The sequence below is a fragment of the Artemia sp. Qi Xiang Cuo genome, chromosome 13 (genome assembly GCF_049724085.1).
Source record: "Artemia sp. Qi Xiang Cuo chromosome 13, ASM4972408v1, whole genome shotgun sequence".
NCBI lineage: Eukaryota > Metazoa > Arthropoda > Branchiopoda > Anostraca > Artemiidae > Artemia > Artemia sp. Qi Xiang Cuo.
In genome coordinates, this window is record NC_142806.1 from 41,716,037 (window position 1) to 41,732,152 (window position 16,116).

General features: G+C 36.6%; 1 protein-coding gene across 4 annotated transcripts in view; it reads left to right on the forward strand.

The window, feature by feature from the left end:
- The first annotated feature begins 568 nt into the window (after window positions 1–568).
- Window positions 569–16,116, forward strand: part of LOC148945296 (uncharacterized) — a 50,111-nt gene continuing 34,563 nt past the window's right edge. The window contains exons 1-2 of one of the 4 annotated variants that reach the window (XM_089098782.1): window positions 569–629; window positions 12,210–12,324. The gene's annotated coding sequence lies outside the window, so the exon portion shown is untranslated. Of the gene's footprint in view, window positions 630–1,136; window positions 1,158–1,284; window positions 1,415–12,209; window positions 12,325–16,116 lie in introns of those variants that run through there. The other 3 variants (XM_089098784.1, XM_089098783.1, XM_089098785.1) reach the window with 3 other exon arrangements.

The window sequence follows — 16,116 nt, forward strand, 5'->3', positions numbered from 1 at the left end:
ATCCGTTGTTTCATCAACAACCACACTGTAGAGCTTGGCAGAATGAACTCATGCAAAAATTTCTTTAAGAATCTCTTTAGCACAACATTCAATTAATTGATTTTGTGTTGTTTTGCTTATATAAGTAGCATTTGCACCAGAGCTTTCCAAATACTGTTTTAAAGTGATGTCGCGACTATTTACACAGTACCCTAAAAGTTCTCGAAAGTTCTCTTCGTTTTTCAATGGGTCCGTTTCTTCCAATAATTCTCCATCATCTCTATGGCCACGAAGAGCAATGTTCTGTCAATCCAAGAAAACTATTGATTCTACAATTGGCTTCAATTTCGCTCTGTTTTCCTACACTTGGAAACGTCGTTCGTTTACAAGGCTTAAAATTTGACTTCAGGGTTATCATAATTTAGAAAGAAATGTTTGCCTGAGTCAACTGAATCGCGGTACTGATTTTTTTCATGAGACACCAAGTCACCGTCTTTTCCAGTTAGCTTATTAAAATATTATTATATGATTTTTATCGACCCCACGAAAAAATGCTTCAAAATCCGGTACCGTAAAACGCAGCTTAAAAGTTTCTGCTAAAATTCGAAATCTTGACTTCATTTTAGAGGCCCAACATTCAGTAGTAGCAGGTATGCCTGTAATGTTTTGTTCAAAGTAATGTCCTTTTAAAATAAATGGGCAGTAATTTTTTAACTTTAAAAGTAGTAATCTTGGTACAAGATTCCTTTCCTGAAGTTATTCAGCCTTCCTGACAATATCCCCCCTTAGGCCTAGCCTAATACCTAGATGATAGGCATATTCAAGAGCTTGTTGATTCTCTCAATGGTAAGTTTGGAAATATTTCCATTAAGTGGCGTTCACAAGCGTGTCTAGCCAGAATCCAATGTCTAGGCAACAACTGTTCATGAGTATAATCTGGTGCTTAGCTAGACACACTAGACAAAGCGCTTGGCTAGACATTGAGTTCTAGATTCTAGAACTCAATGGCTAGGATTTTCGATTACAGCCAATCATAATGTGTCAAGATCCACTATTTTCATCATTTTTGTTTACATTTGTAAACTGAAATTTAATTTTTGTTTTCTCATTAGGCCTAATTGTTTTTTTTCATTTTAGGCAAATATGCAACACCAAACATAATAATGAAGCACACCAAGGCAATTGTTTTGCTTATCTCATCCATTAGCTTGTGACAATAAAAATAGGGATTATAATTTTGAAAGTTTTGCCTGCATAAGCTCTGTTGATTGGCTAGAAATGACAATTTGAAACTAAATTTGTAGTTTTAGCTAAGCACCAAATTTGACATGTGAACAGCTGTTGCCTAGACATAGATTCTGGCTAGACACATGCCTAGACATAGGATTGTAGCTAGACATGCTTGTGAATGCTGCTTTAATGAGCTATGAATTAGGTAAATATACCACTCAAAGCCTTTTTGTATTGCCTACTGCTTCCAAATATAGCCTAATAGTTGTTTTAGGCCTATAGAAATTCAAATTTAATCCCTTTATGGACCCTAAAGATGATAATTAATATCTGAAACCATGCTGCCACATGAGAAGAAGATGAAATGGTAACTTTTTACAGAATCATATTATTGACTTATAAATAAATTGAATATACAACTTGATGCATTTTTCTATGCTCTTTCCAAATATAATAATCATTTTTGTCAGAAATGAATTTTACCCCCACCTCTATGTACTAATTCAGGGTATATATTTGCACATTAAGGGGCGTGGGGGTAAAATTTAAACTTACCTCCCATTTATATCAGAAATAAAATTTGACTCATATCCTAATTTATAAGGTTTAAAAAATCTGTAAAGCTATTTCTTAAATTTTAGAAAAAACTTTTTTCTAAAATTCAAAAAAATTAGAAAAAAATTTCTAAGATTAGAAAAAAATTCTACTGAAGTAATAGGAATTACATTTTCAAAACCAAAGTTGTTGAAAAAGAGATTAAAAACTCAAAATTAAGGTAAGACATCTTTTCAGAATTTAAATTAGTATAAACCTGTCATGTGTACAATGTTCCAAGCCCTAGAAATAGGAAAAGAATGGACATTAATAATAGCTTGGCTATATCTCTCCAGGGTATTTTTTGAGCTTGGATTCATTCCTGAAATTTTCAATCCCCTAACTCAAATGCTTTCCAAGATTGCATGAAACCCTTAAACTAGAATTTTATAGAACCATATGGTTATAGATTCAGTACCTTTTTCAAGTGTAATGAGGTAGAAAATGGTGCCATAACATGCAATAATATTTAAAGAAATAAGAGGGGAATCCAAAAGTAAAAAATTACCTTAGAAGACAATCTCAAAATTGATACAAAGACCATGAGGATTTCAGAAAAAAAAACAACAAGAAAGCATTCCTCTCAGAAATTATAGAAGTTTTTCCTTTCAAGCTTGGAAATCCTTCCTGTCTCAAAGAAATTAGAACAAAATTTTCTCTTGGTCAGCAGTCACCATTTTTTAGTATATGATATCAAACTGGGAAGGAAATAAGGATTTTATTACTATCAATGCAGTTTTAGATGCCTAATGAATTTCATATTGGATTCATCTAGTATCATTAGAGCCTATTGTAACCTTTAAGTCACTTTATTAAACTTATCTTTTAGTGATCTTAGGTTTCTGACATGTTTATAGGTGCATTATTCCAGAGCTCCATATCCACCCCTAGGAGGCTCTCCAGTCCAAGGCCTGACAGAAGGTATACATTAGCCTATGCCTTTAAGCTGACTCTCAGTCTAGACTTAACATATACCAAGACAAGGACATATCATAGGGCATGGTACACCAAACATAACACAAGCACAATAATTAGTACAAATGTGGCATGTGTTTGTGTGGGGGGGGGGGGGGGGTGTAGCTGCACTCTGATCACTTTGACTCTTAAAAAGGCCATTAGAGCTTCTGATTATCCATCCAATGAGCTCCGTCTGATTTTTATACAACCAACCCTTGCCCTGAGGGTAGTGAGGGGGAGGGGTATCATCCCCAAAGACAAAATTTCCAGACCTTTCACCTATGTTCAATAAAATGGATTGAAAACTCAAAATTAAGGTAAGACATTTCTTAAGAATTTAAACTAGCATAAACCTGTTATGTGTACAATGTTCCAAGCCCTAGAAATAGGAAAAGGGTGGACATAATAGCTTGGCTATATCTCTCCATGGTGTTTTTTTGGCCTTGTATTCATCCCTGAAATTTCATTCCCCTAACTCAATTGCTTTCCAAGATTGCAAGAAACCCTTAAACTAGAATTTTATAGAACCACATGGTTCTAGATTCAATACCTTTTTCAAGTGTAATGAGGTAGGAAATTGTGTCATAACATGCAATAATATTTAAAGAAATAAGAGGGGAATCCAAAAGTAATCCAGCCCGTAAACCTGGTAGACACTCTATTACGCGACTTAAAGATAATGACGGTATAATAGATGACCCAATAGAAATTGCCAATGCCGTAAATAGGCAGTTTAATTTGTATTTACTCCACCTGATAATGCCCCTCTTCCAGACCCCCCCCCACCTATACCCGCAAAACCCCTCTGCCTCCACTTACAGGCACTAGGGTCGAGGGAGAGGCACGCCGCAAAGAGTTGAATCCATATAAGTTGGTGGGACCTAATGGTGTACACCCAAGGCTTCTTAAACAATTGCATGTTGAACTATCAGGCCCACTCACTCATCTTTTTCAGAAACCCCTTGATGAGAAGTGTATCTTACAGGATTGGTGCATGGCCTACATAACCCCCATACATGAAGGTGGCAGCAAAGAGGACGCAAGCAGTTACCGGCCGATCAGTGTCACCTCTGCAGTCTGGAAGCTACTAGAAGCAATTGTTAGCACTGCAATCCTGTAACACTTGACAACCAATAAACTATTCTCATCATGTCAGCATGGCTTTAGGTTTGGTCGGTCGGTTCAAACAAACTTTATAGATTCTTATAATTATATCACCAACCTTCTAGACCAGGGGTTCCCAGTTAATATGATACAACTCAATTTGGCAAAGACGTTTGAAAAAGTCTGCCATAAAAGACTTCGAATCAAGCTCCAAGCTATTGGGGTGAGTGGTGGTGTGGTTGAGTGGGTGATACAGTTGTTAACAGATAGGAAACAGACAGTTAAAGTAATTGGCGAGGATGGAAGGACGTTTTTCTCCGAGGTAGCCGCTGTTGGAAGTGGTGTCCCCCAGGGCACGGTTTTGGGTCCGACTTTATTTAATATATATATAAATGACGTGCCAAAAATCCTAAACAACAAAGTAAGCCTCTACGCTGATGACTCGAAACTTATCAGTTGCAGACACAGTGGAGAATATTAAGTTGATCCAACTGGACCTCGATACATTCACTCACTGGACTAATATTTGGAGGCTTGAATTCAACGCATCAAAATGCAAGACTCTCCACCTTGGGAAGGAAAACCCACACACTCAGTACCATATGGATTGTAGGGATGGGTCCCGAAATGCCATTTCCAGCAGCCACGCGGAGAGAGATCTTGGTGTCCTGGTAGACGACGAATTGAAATTTCATATTCATGCACAAGCAACTATTGCAAAGGCTAATCAGACTCTTGGCTTAATCAAAAAAACGTTCACTAGCAGATCTCCAACTGTTATGACCAAGCTATACAAGAGTCTAGTTTAACCAAGGCTAGAGTTTGGAATGTGTATCGCATGCCAAATCAATAAGACAGACCAAGCAGCTCTAGAATCAGTCCAGAGGAGGGCAACGAAATGTATTAGAGACCTCTATGATGTCTCTTATCCATCCCGTCTCTGTAAGCTTAGAATCCCATCTCTTACATATCGTCGCAAACGAGGCAATGTGATAACAGCATACAAGCTCCTAAATGCTGAGGATACCATTCCTGGCCTTTTCAAACAGAACTCGTGGTCATTCTCAAAAGCTTTTCCGAAAACGAGCCAACACCAGACTAAGAAACAAGTTCTTCTCAAACAGAGTTTTCAGCTTGTGGAATTCCCTTAGTGAAAAAACAGTAACCTCTACCAGCATGGATGCATTCAAGACATCAGTGGATAGGGAGTGGCTCAACAAACCGTGGTGCACCATTTGGGACGCCACAAATGATGATTAACTATCATCACTGAAGCTGGCAGACACAGGATTCGTCCTATCGCTAGCAAGTGCGATTTAAGGTAAATTTAAGGTAAATAATTACCTTAGAAGAAAATCTCAAAAGTGATACAAAGACCATGAGGATTTTATAAAAAAAAACAAGAAAGCATTCCATTCAGAAATTATAGAAGTATTTTCCTTTCAAGCTTGGAAATGCTTCCTGTCTCAAAGAAATTAGAACAAAATTTAGAAAATTAGAATTTGGCATGACCTTAGCCTCTCTGTACTATAAGATGGATGTGAAAGTACTTGAGTGTCCAAAGAAGAGCAACTAAGCTTATCTCTGCATTCCAAGACAAATATTACGAGGAACGTCTCACCTTACTCAAACTCCCTACCTTAGTATACAGTAGGAAAAGAGGAGACGTAATAGCAACTCGTAAGTTGCTAGAAAATGACCTATTAAGTCATGTCTTTTCCCTCGTCCTTCTTATCTACCACAAGAGGACACACCAAGAAGCTGCAGATCCCCCGTTTCATCAAGCGAGAGCGCCAATAGTTCTTCTCAGTCCGTTTCGTCCCACTCTGGAACAGCCTATTTGAAGCCACCATCCAATTCAAGAAAGGAGTTGATCAAGACTGGGCCAACACTGAATGGAGGCTGAACTGGGATGTCAAATCATAACCTTGAAACACCAACAGCGAGATTTCTACAGGAGGCTCAACACCACCTTATCTTGCTGGACATGCAATTTAAGGTAAAATTTTCTCTTGGTCAGCAGTCACCATTTTTTAGTATATAAAATCAAACTGGAAGGAAATAAGGATTTTATTACTATCAATACAGTCTTAGATACCTAACAAATTTCATATTGGATTCATCTAGTATCAATAAAGCCTATTGTAACCTGTAGGTCACTTTATTAAACTTATGTTTTAGTGATCTTATGTTCCTTACTTGCTTATGTTGACATGTTATAGATACATTATTCCAAACCTCTATTTCCACCTCAAGGAAGCTCTCCAGGCCAAGGCCTGACAGAAGGTATACATTAGCCTATGCCTTTAAGCTAACTCTCACTCTAGACTTAACATATACCAAGACAAGGCATCATCTCATAGGACATGGTATGCCAAACATAACACAAGTACAATAATTAGTACAAATATGACATGTGTGTGTGGGGGATAGCTGCCCTCTGATCACTTTGACTCTTAAAAAGGCCACTAGAGCTTTTGATTACCCATCCACTGAACCCTTGCCCTGAGGGCAGTGAGGGGGGGGGGGTTTCATCCACAAAGGCATAATTTCCAGACCTTTCAACTATTTTGAACAAAATGGCTATCTCTAAATTTTGATTGGGATTTGGGGAAGTTGTGGTTGTGAGGGGGGGTCTATTTGCCCTCCAATCACTGTGACTATCAAAAATGTCACTAGCCCTCTTAATTCCCAGTTGAATGAACCCTTTTTGAAGTTTCTGCAACAACTTCTATACACTATACTTCTATACAAAGTGCCCTGGTATAACCCCCCCCCCCTAAAAAAAATAATACATTGTGCCAACATTGTTCTTTACTTAGGCAGCACTACTGTGCTCCCTATGATAAATTCCCTTTTCTCTTATATGTATATTTATCTGTAAGAATATTTTTATTTAGACTATAAATTCTCTTAGAGGCTAGCCTGTTTTCAGTGGCAGTTAAAATATACTAATTAATTGTAGGAAATAACATGGCTAATTGTAGGAAAAAAGGCCAAGACAGATAGTCCATGTAACTGAGAGGCAAAACTGTTTAAATGGCATGGGTAAATGTTGGGAGTAAGTATGACTCTCATATTGGACATAAAAATTTCTTCTTTACAAGGAAATAAATTGGCTTCATATTAAATTTCTGTGTGAGTCATCACATTGGCTAACTGAATCATGGGTCATTGATTCTTAATTTATGGACACTTTAAATTAGGGCCCAACCAATATGGATTTTTGAGGTCTGGTACCAATACTGATACATCAGTTTCCTACCAATATGATACCAATATAATTGGCCAATAAATTTCCCTTTGAATAAAACTTAAAGTTTAAACCCCCCATTCTCTGCCCATATTCATACTCATATGTTTCTTCCTGGTCTATTACACACCAAAGAACAACCTCAATAATTCACGTGTATATTGCAAAAATTAGGCCATATACAATAGTCGTTTTGTTTTTGTTACCTTTTCTGATCAGCAGCTTCTGAGCCCACAAACAAAATATCAGATATTTACCGAAGTGGCAAATAAAAAATAAAATTAATAAAAAAAGCAGGTTTAGTTACATAAATACAAATACATGTAAATCTGATTGAAAGAAGTGTAAGATATTTATTGAAATTGATTATTCAAAACCCATATTTCAAAAGTGAGAATTTGTACTTTAATCATTCACATATTAATGTGAAAACTTTACTTTACACTCATATGATATGGTCTCTTGCTAACGAGTTCATGCTAGGCACACTGAATACAGTGGTGCATCTAGAGTCTTAAGTTTGGAGGAGGGATTTAAAGGATGTGTAGACAAAATCGTCCAATATTCCAACAAATGTGGAAACATAGGCTAAATTTCCAAGGAAAATAGGTAGATTTTCCAAGCTGTTGACACACGACAGTATTGCTTCTGGACAAGATGCACATGAAAAAAAATATCAGCCAATAACCAATATTTTTTTTCCAATATCCAATAATGACACTGACCCTCATATTGGCCCAATAATATTGGTTGGGCTCTACTACAGTTTGAATTTTAAGATTTCATTGCTATTATTGGCTGCATATACACTGGGCTGCATCAGAGGGAACCTCACTTTCTATCTCTATATACTTTTTTGAGTTAGTTTGTGTTTAGAGCACAGCATAAGTATATATATGAACAGTAGCAAAAAGTTTCTTTAAAAATGATCCAGATTAAAGCATTCAGAAAAGGATTTCCCTCTACACATCACAGCAATAATTTCAGTTGGCTCTTGGCATTCAGTCAGATCACAGCATAAGCCCATTTTAATGCGCTAAACATTTGTCATTGTGCATGCATGAAGAGGTGGAGTCATGAAGAGAGGTCCAGATTGATGTCTTTAAAAAATCTTTAGGGGAGAGTATAGGAATTTTTGCTCCTGTTCATATATATACTTATGCTGTGGTTTGGAGCCAATAATTCGAGTTTGTCTTTAGAGTTGTAGAGTGTTGGATTTGACATGCTGATCAGTAAACGTGAGTTATACTTTTTACAATTATTATTGATTATTTTCCCTGAACACTGATAGGACTCGGAAGAGAGTATTTGGAGTTTACCATCATTGCAATACATACTGAAGAGCCCTTATCCCTCCAAAGATATATGTAAAATATTGGTGGCACAGACTGTGGGCCAAATATTGTGGTACCTAATTTCCACAGGTAGTAAACTTGTTTTATCCATCCTGTCCATTGCTGTGGCAAATCTACAACCCAAATACTTGTGATGGCAGAACTCAAAGAATCCATAGCACGTTAAAGAGAGCTCGTGTGACACACTAAGCTGCGTCACTTACTCTAGTGGTATCAGGACTGACACTGGTCCCGTTAGAGTACGAATTTTTAAGCTCTTGCTTGTACCATCTCAAGTCTGTCTGATTGATGTCTCGTCAGCCTTTGATGCCAAGCTGGAAACGCATATTCAACAAAAGGTCTAATAATACTGCAGCATATAGAGTTTAAAACCCCAGTTGACATTCCAAATCTCTGGAGATCAGAAAAAGAATGTAAAAATGGAGAGGAAAAAGTCTTGTGGACTTAGATTATGCTGATGATTTAAGTATCCTAGATGAAAGTTTGAGGAAAATGAATGAACTTTTAGAGGTTTTGCAAGTTCAGGGTGCTAGAATGGGTTTCAAAATTAATGTTAACAAGACTAAGTCACTAAGGCTAGGAATAAGTGAAGATGAAATGGTGACGTTGGGTAATGAAAAGATTGGTCAGGTGGGCAGCTTCACTTACCTTGGTAGTTTTATTAGTAAAGATGGTGGGAGCAGTGAAGATGTTAAAAGTAGAATAGCCAAGGCTCAGAGTGTTTTTTTCAAAGTTAAAAAAAGTTGGGAAGAATTGGAAGGTAAGTCTGCAAACCAAGATTAGAATATTAGAAGCTACAGTGAAGACAGTGGTCAAATATAGCTCTGAAGCATGGGCGCTCCGAAAAGCGGATGAATATTTGCTAGATGTTTTCCAGAGAAACTACTTATGGATCGTTCTGGGTACCCAGCTGACTGACCATATTTCAAACAATAAGCTGTACGAAAAATGTGGTTCAATACTGCTCTCTAGGGCTATAATGAAAGAAAGGTTGAGGTGGCTAGGGCATGTTGTGTGGATGAAGGATCACAGATTGCCGAGGGTGTGGAGGAGGAGGAGAGTACCATCAGTTTTACCTGCCCTAATTCAGCTTTAATTCGAAAAATATTTTCATTAAGTCAGTTTGTTCCATATTCAGAAGGTTTAGTCTCAGTGCTAAGGCAGTAAAGTCGTCAACGTTCACGAATTGTTGTTAAAATACAGTTAAAATCAATAAGAAATAAACATGAGTCTAATTTAGTCGCTTGTAGTAAACTGCAAAAATCTTTAAAAATTCAAATGGATCATGATCTGGGAATTAGACACATCGAGATATTTTAGAAAGAAAACTAGCTAGCACACTTACAAAAAATGGACGTGACTTGCACTACTTCATTATGGTTGAGACCGTCAAAAGCCTGAACTAGGTCTGTGAAGAATGCTTCAACATATGGCCCAATCTTTTTCTAATAAGGATGGTGTCCAACATTACAACTACATAATGAACAATACTGAGTCTGGTCTAAATCCAAATTGCGTAGAATCTATTTTATCTTTTATGTCATCAAATAAACATTCAAAAATAAAACTTTTAAACACTTGTGAAAGAGTCGGAGTTTTTGAGATTGGCCTCAAATCAGTAATATTTGGGGGCCTTGCACTTGGGAATTGGGGTGACATATGCTTGTTTAGAAATACTTGGGAAAACGGCATCAATAAACCATTGATAAAGAATATTATGCACATGGCTGTTGCAATAAGTTTGTAGTTTTCAACTTGAGTATGTACAGAGCAAAACATCTAGAAACACACGTTTAAATTATTCGTTCCTGATGTAGAACGTTAGTTACAGTTTGAGGAAATAATTTATAACAGAAAATAAGTCTTGAAGGTATTGTTTGTTGTTTTTATAATGCGCCTGCCAGTGCTTCCATTCCACTACTGTGGGAATAAATATTTAAGTGCGAAAAAAAGAGTAGAATTATAGTAGGACACAATCCGGAAGTAACTATATTATCGTGCTTACTATTCAAACAGGAATGTTAAGAAAATTGATTCTTAGACTATATCACCAGTGTTTCCACTTCAATTTTTTTCAATCCCCAAAGGGCTGGTGGAAAATCCCCAAAAAATCCCTAAAATTTTCCCATTTTCTGACTTCTTTCCAAGTTACAAGTAAAGACTTATTAGGCTGACTTTTAGGTTAATAGCATTTGTTCAAGACGACTTATTTTGGAATTTGAGACCTTTTACTTGTACCAAAATGTCTACTTTCAAAGTTTAAAGCAATGCTTTGAATTAATTAACAGGTTAAATTCTTCTAAGTTTTAAAGATTCATGGTCCAGGCCTCAGATGCTGGACCACGTGAATACATCTTATCTATTCGTTTTTCTTTGCCATTATTTTTTCCTTCTCTATTATTACTTTTGCAACACCCTCGTTTTTATTTGATTGGTACAAAGGATTGGCATGAATGATATTCAACCGGTTGCTTTTTCACGCAGTATTTTTTTTTCGACTTTTTTTTATATTGAGTTGTTAATTTGAAGCAGAGTATAGTAGCAAAAATTAATCACTTAAAGCTTGATTCAAGGACAGGGCCTGCATTTTTATCTTTTGAATTATTCGATTTTAACTAGTGTAGACAATAGACTGCTACCTGTCTCCCAGTTTTCCAGAAAATGCCGAATGTAGACGCACTTTAATTTGCATTCAGAAAAATTTAATGAGAATTACCAAATAATAAGATTTGAGAGAAAACACCAAATACTAAGATTAATACCCCGAGTCAGCGTTGTCGTCACCATTCCCATCATCTTTCCCAACGCCTAAAAAAGCGACGCATTGGGACGCAGTTGCATCGGATTTCACAGACTTCATTTTTTTCTTTGAACTCTCGGTGAACGTAGGGGGGCCTTTACGCTTCATTCCATACTTGACAGAAATCATCGCAGCCAAAGTTACACTTTTGAGCCCATTCCTCTTTTCATTTTTTACTGTTTTAGAACGCTGAAAAGTCTTTCCACAACGATATTTGAGCAGGGAAGTCCAAAAATAAACCGAATGACATGAAGAACGCTAGTGAACTTAAGCACTCCACTTGGCGTCTTGATGGATGTCACCCAGTTCCAAAAATCAAACATTCAGTCCTTCCCCGTTGGTTATTTTGTTTCAAATTTTGCGGGTTTATCCAAGTCCGACAAAAAACAAGAACGTTTGTCAATCGCTTTTGCCGAAATCCCGCCGTTGTATTCAAAATTCCTATTTCCGTAAAAAAATTCATAGGCTCGGCAAGGAAAAAAGTGGAAAATCTAAATTTAAAGTAAAAATAAAATACTAAAGTAGGTCTAAAAATATTAGAGGAGAAACATTCAAAATAAAGCAGTCTAATCTAAAATATAGTAGAAATGGAAGCACTGGCGTCTGCGCTCTTCAGTCGAGGAGAATTTTTGAAAGATTGGACACCCCCTACCCCTCCCAAGGGATAAATTTATGATTATCATTTAGAGTTGATTTATAACTTAATTCGACTTGTGTTATGATTCGACTTAGTTATAACTTATGTTGTTTCAATATCTGTTGTTTTTGACATTAAAAAAAAAAAAATATTGACCACATTCACCGAAACAAATATTTATATATGTTCTTTTCTTTCGAAAATGGTGTCAAATAGTACAAAGCTTATTAGAAAATAAAAAGTATTTTATCCATGTTTTTAGCTACTTTGTTTTTTGACACCAAGATTTATTTTTTCCAGAATCTTTGAATGGAAGCCGACAGAGACATACTATTGGTGCCACTAAAGTACATTTTTAGTATTCTTCTTCTTCCAGTGGCTAGTTTCTTTCTTTCAAAGGAAATTGTATTTGACAGTTAGTTTCTTTTTTCATTTCTTTTTTTTCTGTAGTAATTTTATAAGTTATTATTCAGCTTAAGACAAAATAAGCAAGGATTTTAAATGAAATGAGAAAAATTTATAAAATACGTACTACACTGGCATTGCTGCTTTAAGCTACCTGTGGTAGAATTGCTGATGAAAACTCCTCCTGTACCCTCCGCCTTCTTTAAACACCCAGGAATATGAACCATACTTGAGAAACAGTTATCTATTACTGGCTCAAGGGGTTGTTTTTCTTTTGCATTCTTAATGGCTAATTCGCACGAATGGTAAAACTGATGGTTTTCGCAAAAACCATTGGTTTTCCGTCTGGTTTTTCTTTAGGTATGACGGGATTTCTGGCTTGACTTATGCTCTAGAAAAACCTACGGTTTTTAGTTTTTCTCTGGCCTGCAAAGGAATAACCTGATTACTTTTAAGGAAGAATGCACATAATTAAATGTAAACATTTTCCGTGTGACCGGCATAAGAACTGAAGATGGCTTGGAGAATATTCTTGCTGATATATCGCTTTGCTTTGATTCTCTTTTTCATTGGCTGAAAATTATCCCGTTGCTGTTTTGCTTTTTATTTCTTCATTTTTTTTTTTGTCTTGGTCTTTTATCTTCATTTTTTTGTACGTCAAAATTGTAGAAGTGTTGAAAAGTGTCTGGAGTGGCACCTTGAAGAGGAATGAAAGCCTTTTTGGGGTAGCGTGTGTGCTCCCATTTTCGGCGTAAGGCATAAATAATTTTTCTTCTAGTATTATAAAGGCCAAGATGTCATTAACTGTCTTCATGAACAGAAAAGTTAGGAAGATAGATGCATTCTTTACTGAAATTAATTAAAAAAACTTTTTCAACAAGATAAGTTTTTTTTTTAAAGTAGAGAACTCCATTAAACCAAAATGAACAAAAATAGAATCAAATAATCTACCAAGAATACAACTACCACAAATCACTATCAATAAATAAATGAAACACAAAACAAACATAAATTAAAATAAATAACAGTCAAACTCAAAACGAGCAGAAATTAATATGAGTAGGGTTCTAAACTCCAAGCTTTCTAAAAGCCAGAATATAATTTTTACTTTATTGAAAAAAATTCAAATGAATTTACTAAAAAAAATCTGCATTGTCAGTTTAATATACATATGCTGACATTTGTTCCTTAAAATCTTAATTGATTTTTGATTTCTTAAAGTTAGAAAAGTGAAAACATCTACTCATTTTAATTTTTGCTCGTTTTGAGTTTTACTCTTATTTATTTTGATTTCTGTTTGTTATGGGTTTCGTTTATTTATTGATACTGATTTGTGGTAGTTGTATTCTTGGTAGATTATTTGATTCTATGTTTGTTCATTTTGGTTTAATGAAGTTCTTTACTTTTTTTAAAAACTTATTTTATTGAAGAAGTTTTTTTTTAATAAATTCTGTTCGTTTTATATTGACATAGTCTTTTTATGGGAGAAAGACTGAGCCTCTTCTAAAGTTAAACAACCATCCATTCAATAAAATCTTAAATACCCCTGGGCATAGCTTATAACCCTTGTTCCTAATTTCTGGGGATTGTTCCAACCCCAAAGGCCTTCTTATATGATGTTTAGACCATTTTGAATAGAATAGCTATCTCAAAATTTCTATTAGATGCATTTCGGGACAGTACGCCGCGTGTGTGTGCGGTGGGGGGGGGGGGTATCTGCCCTCCGATCACTTTGACTCTTAAAAAGATCATTAGAGCGTCTGATAATCGATCCAATGAGCCCCCTCTGAAGTTTATATGACCACACTTTCTATAAAAACCTTATATGTCCCCAGGGCATAACTTACAACCCTTACCCTGAGGACTGGGGGTTTTGTTATCCCCAAAGACATAATTTGCAGACCGTTCTGATACGCTGAACAAAATGGATATCTCAAAATTTTGATTTGAAGTCTTTGGGGAAATTATGGGCGTGGGGGTATTTGCCCTTTGATCACTTTCTAAAAGAGGCACTAGTCTTCTCAATTTCCAATCAAATGAGCCCTTTTTGAAGCTTCTACGACATAAATTTCAATAAAAACCTTATACCCCAAGGGCATAACTTAAGACCCTTGTCCTGAGAGCTATGGGGGGAGGATTGTCATCCTCAGTGACATAATTTCCAAACCTTTAAACTACGCTGAACAAAATGACAATACAAAAATGTTGATCGGAAATGTTTGAGGAAATGATGGGCTTGGGGGGTGATTCTCTTTCCAAATACTTTCGACTATTAAAAAGGGCAAGAGCCCTTTCAATTTCCAATCAAATGAGCCCTTTTTGAAATTTTTACAACAATGCTTTCTGTAAAAACGGTATATGACCCCAGGGCATAACTTACAACCTTAGCCCTGAGGGCTGTGGAGGAAGGGGTTGTCATCCTCAATGACCTAATTTCCAAAACTTTCAACTACGTTCAACAAAATGGCTATCTCAAATTTTGATTGGATATGTTTGGGGAAATGGTGGGCTTGAAAGGGGGGTTAGTTACCATCAAATCACTTTCGACTATTAAAAAGGGCACTAGCCCTCTAATTTTCCAATAGAATGAGCCCCTTTTGAAGTTTCTACGACAACGCTATCCATAAAAACCTTATATGCCCCCATGGCATAACTTACAACCTTTGCCCTGGGGTCTCTGGGGGGTTTTCATCCTCAAATACTTAATTTCGAGAACCTTCAACTGTGATTGAATGTGTTTGGGGAAATGGTGGGCGTGAGAGGAGGGTTAGTTGCTCTCCAATCACAATCTACTATTAAAAGGGCGTAAACCGTCTAAATTTCAAACCAAGTAAATGCTTTTTGAAATTTCTACGACAAAGCTTTTTATAAAAAATCTTATATGCCCCAGTTTACAACTTACATGTCTCGCCCTGGGGGCTCTGAGGGGGTTGTCATCCCAAACGACCTAATGTCCAAGATAGTCCTCTACGATGAAAAAAATGGCTATCTCAAAATTTGGATTGGATTTGTTTGGGGAAATGGCAAGCACGAGAGGGGGGGGTTAGTTGTCCTTCAATCACTTTCGACTATTAAAATCACTAGCCTTTTCAATTTCCAATCGAATGAGCCCTTTTTGAAGTTTCTACAACATCCCTTTCTATAAAAAACCTTTTATGCTCCCAGGGCATAACTTATAACCCTGGCACTGAGTGCTGTTGGGGGGGGGGGTCGTCATCCTCAAAGACATACTTTCCAGAACTTTCAACTACTTTGAAAAAAAATGGCTATGTCAAAATTTTGATTGAATGTGTTTGGGGAAATGATGGGCGTGAGAGGGGGTTAGTTGCCCTCCAATCACTTTCGACTATTAAAAAGGGCGCTAGCCCTTTGAATTTTCAATTGAAGAGCCCTTTTTCAAGTTTCTACGACAAAGCTTTCAATAAAAACCTTATATGACCCCAGGGCATAACTTACAACCTTAGTCCCGAGGGCTCTTAGGGGAGTGTCGTCCTCAAAGACCTAATTTCGAGACTTTTCTACTGCCTCCAATAAAATGGTTATCTCAAAGTTTTCATTAGAAGTCTTTGGGGAAATTACGATCGTGAGAGGGGGGGTTAGTTACTCTTCAGTCTTTTTTGGAAATTAGAAAGGGCACTAGCCCTCTTAATTCTCAATTGAATGAGTCCCTCTTTAAGTTTCTACGACAAAACTATCTACAAAAACCTTATATGCCCCCAGGGCATAACTTGCAACCTTTGCCCTGGGGGCTCGGGGGGGCTCATAATCTCCAGAACTTTCAACTACGTTGAACAAAATGGCT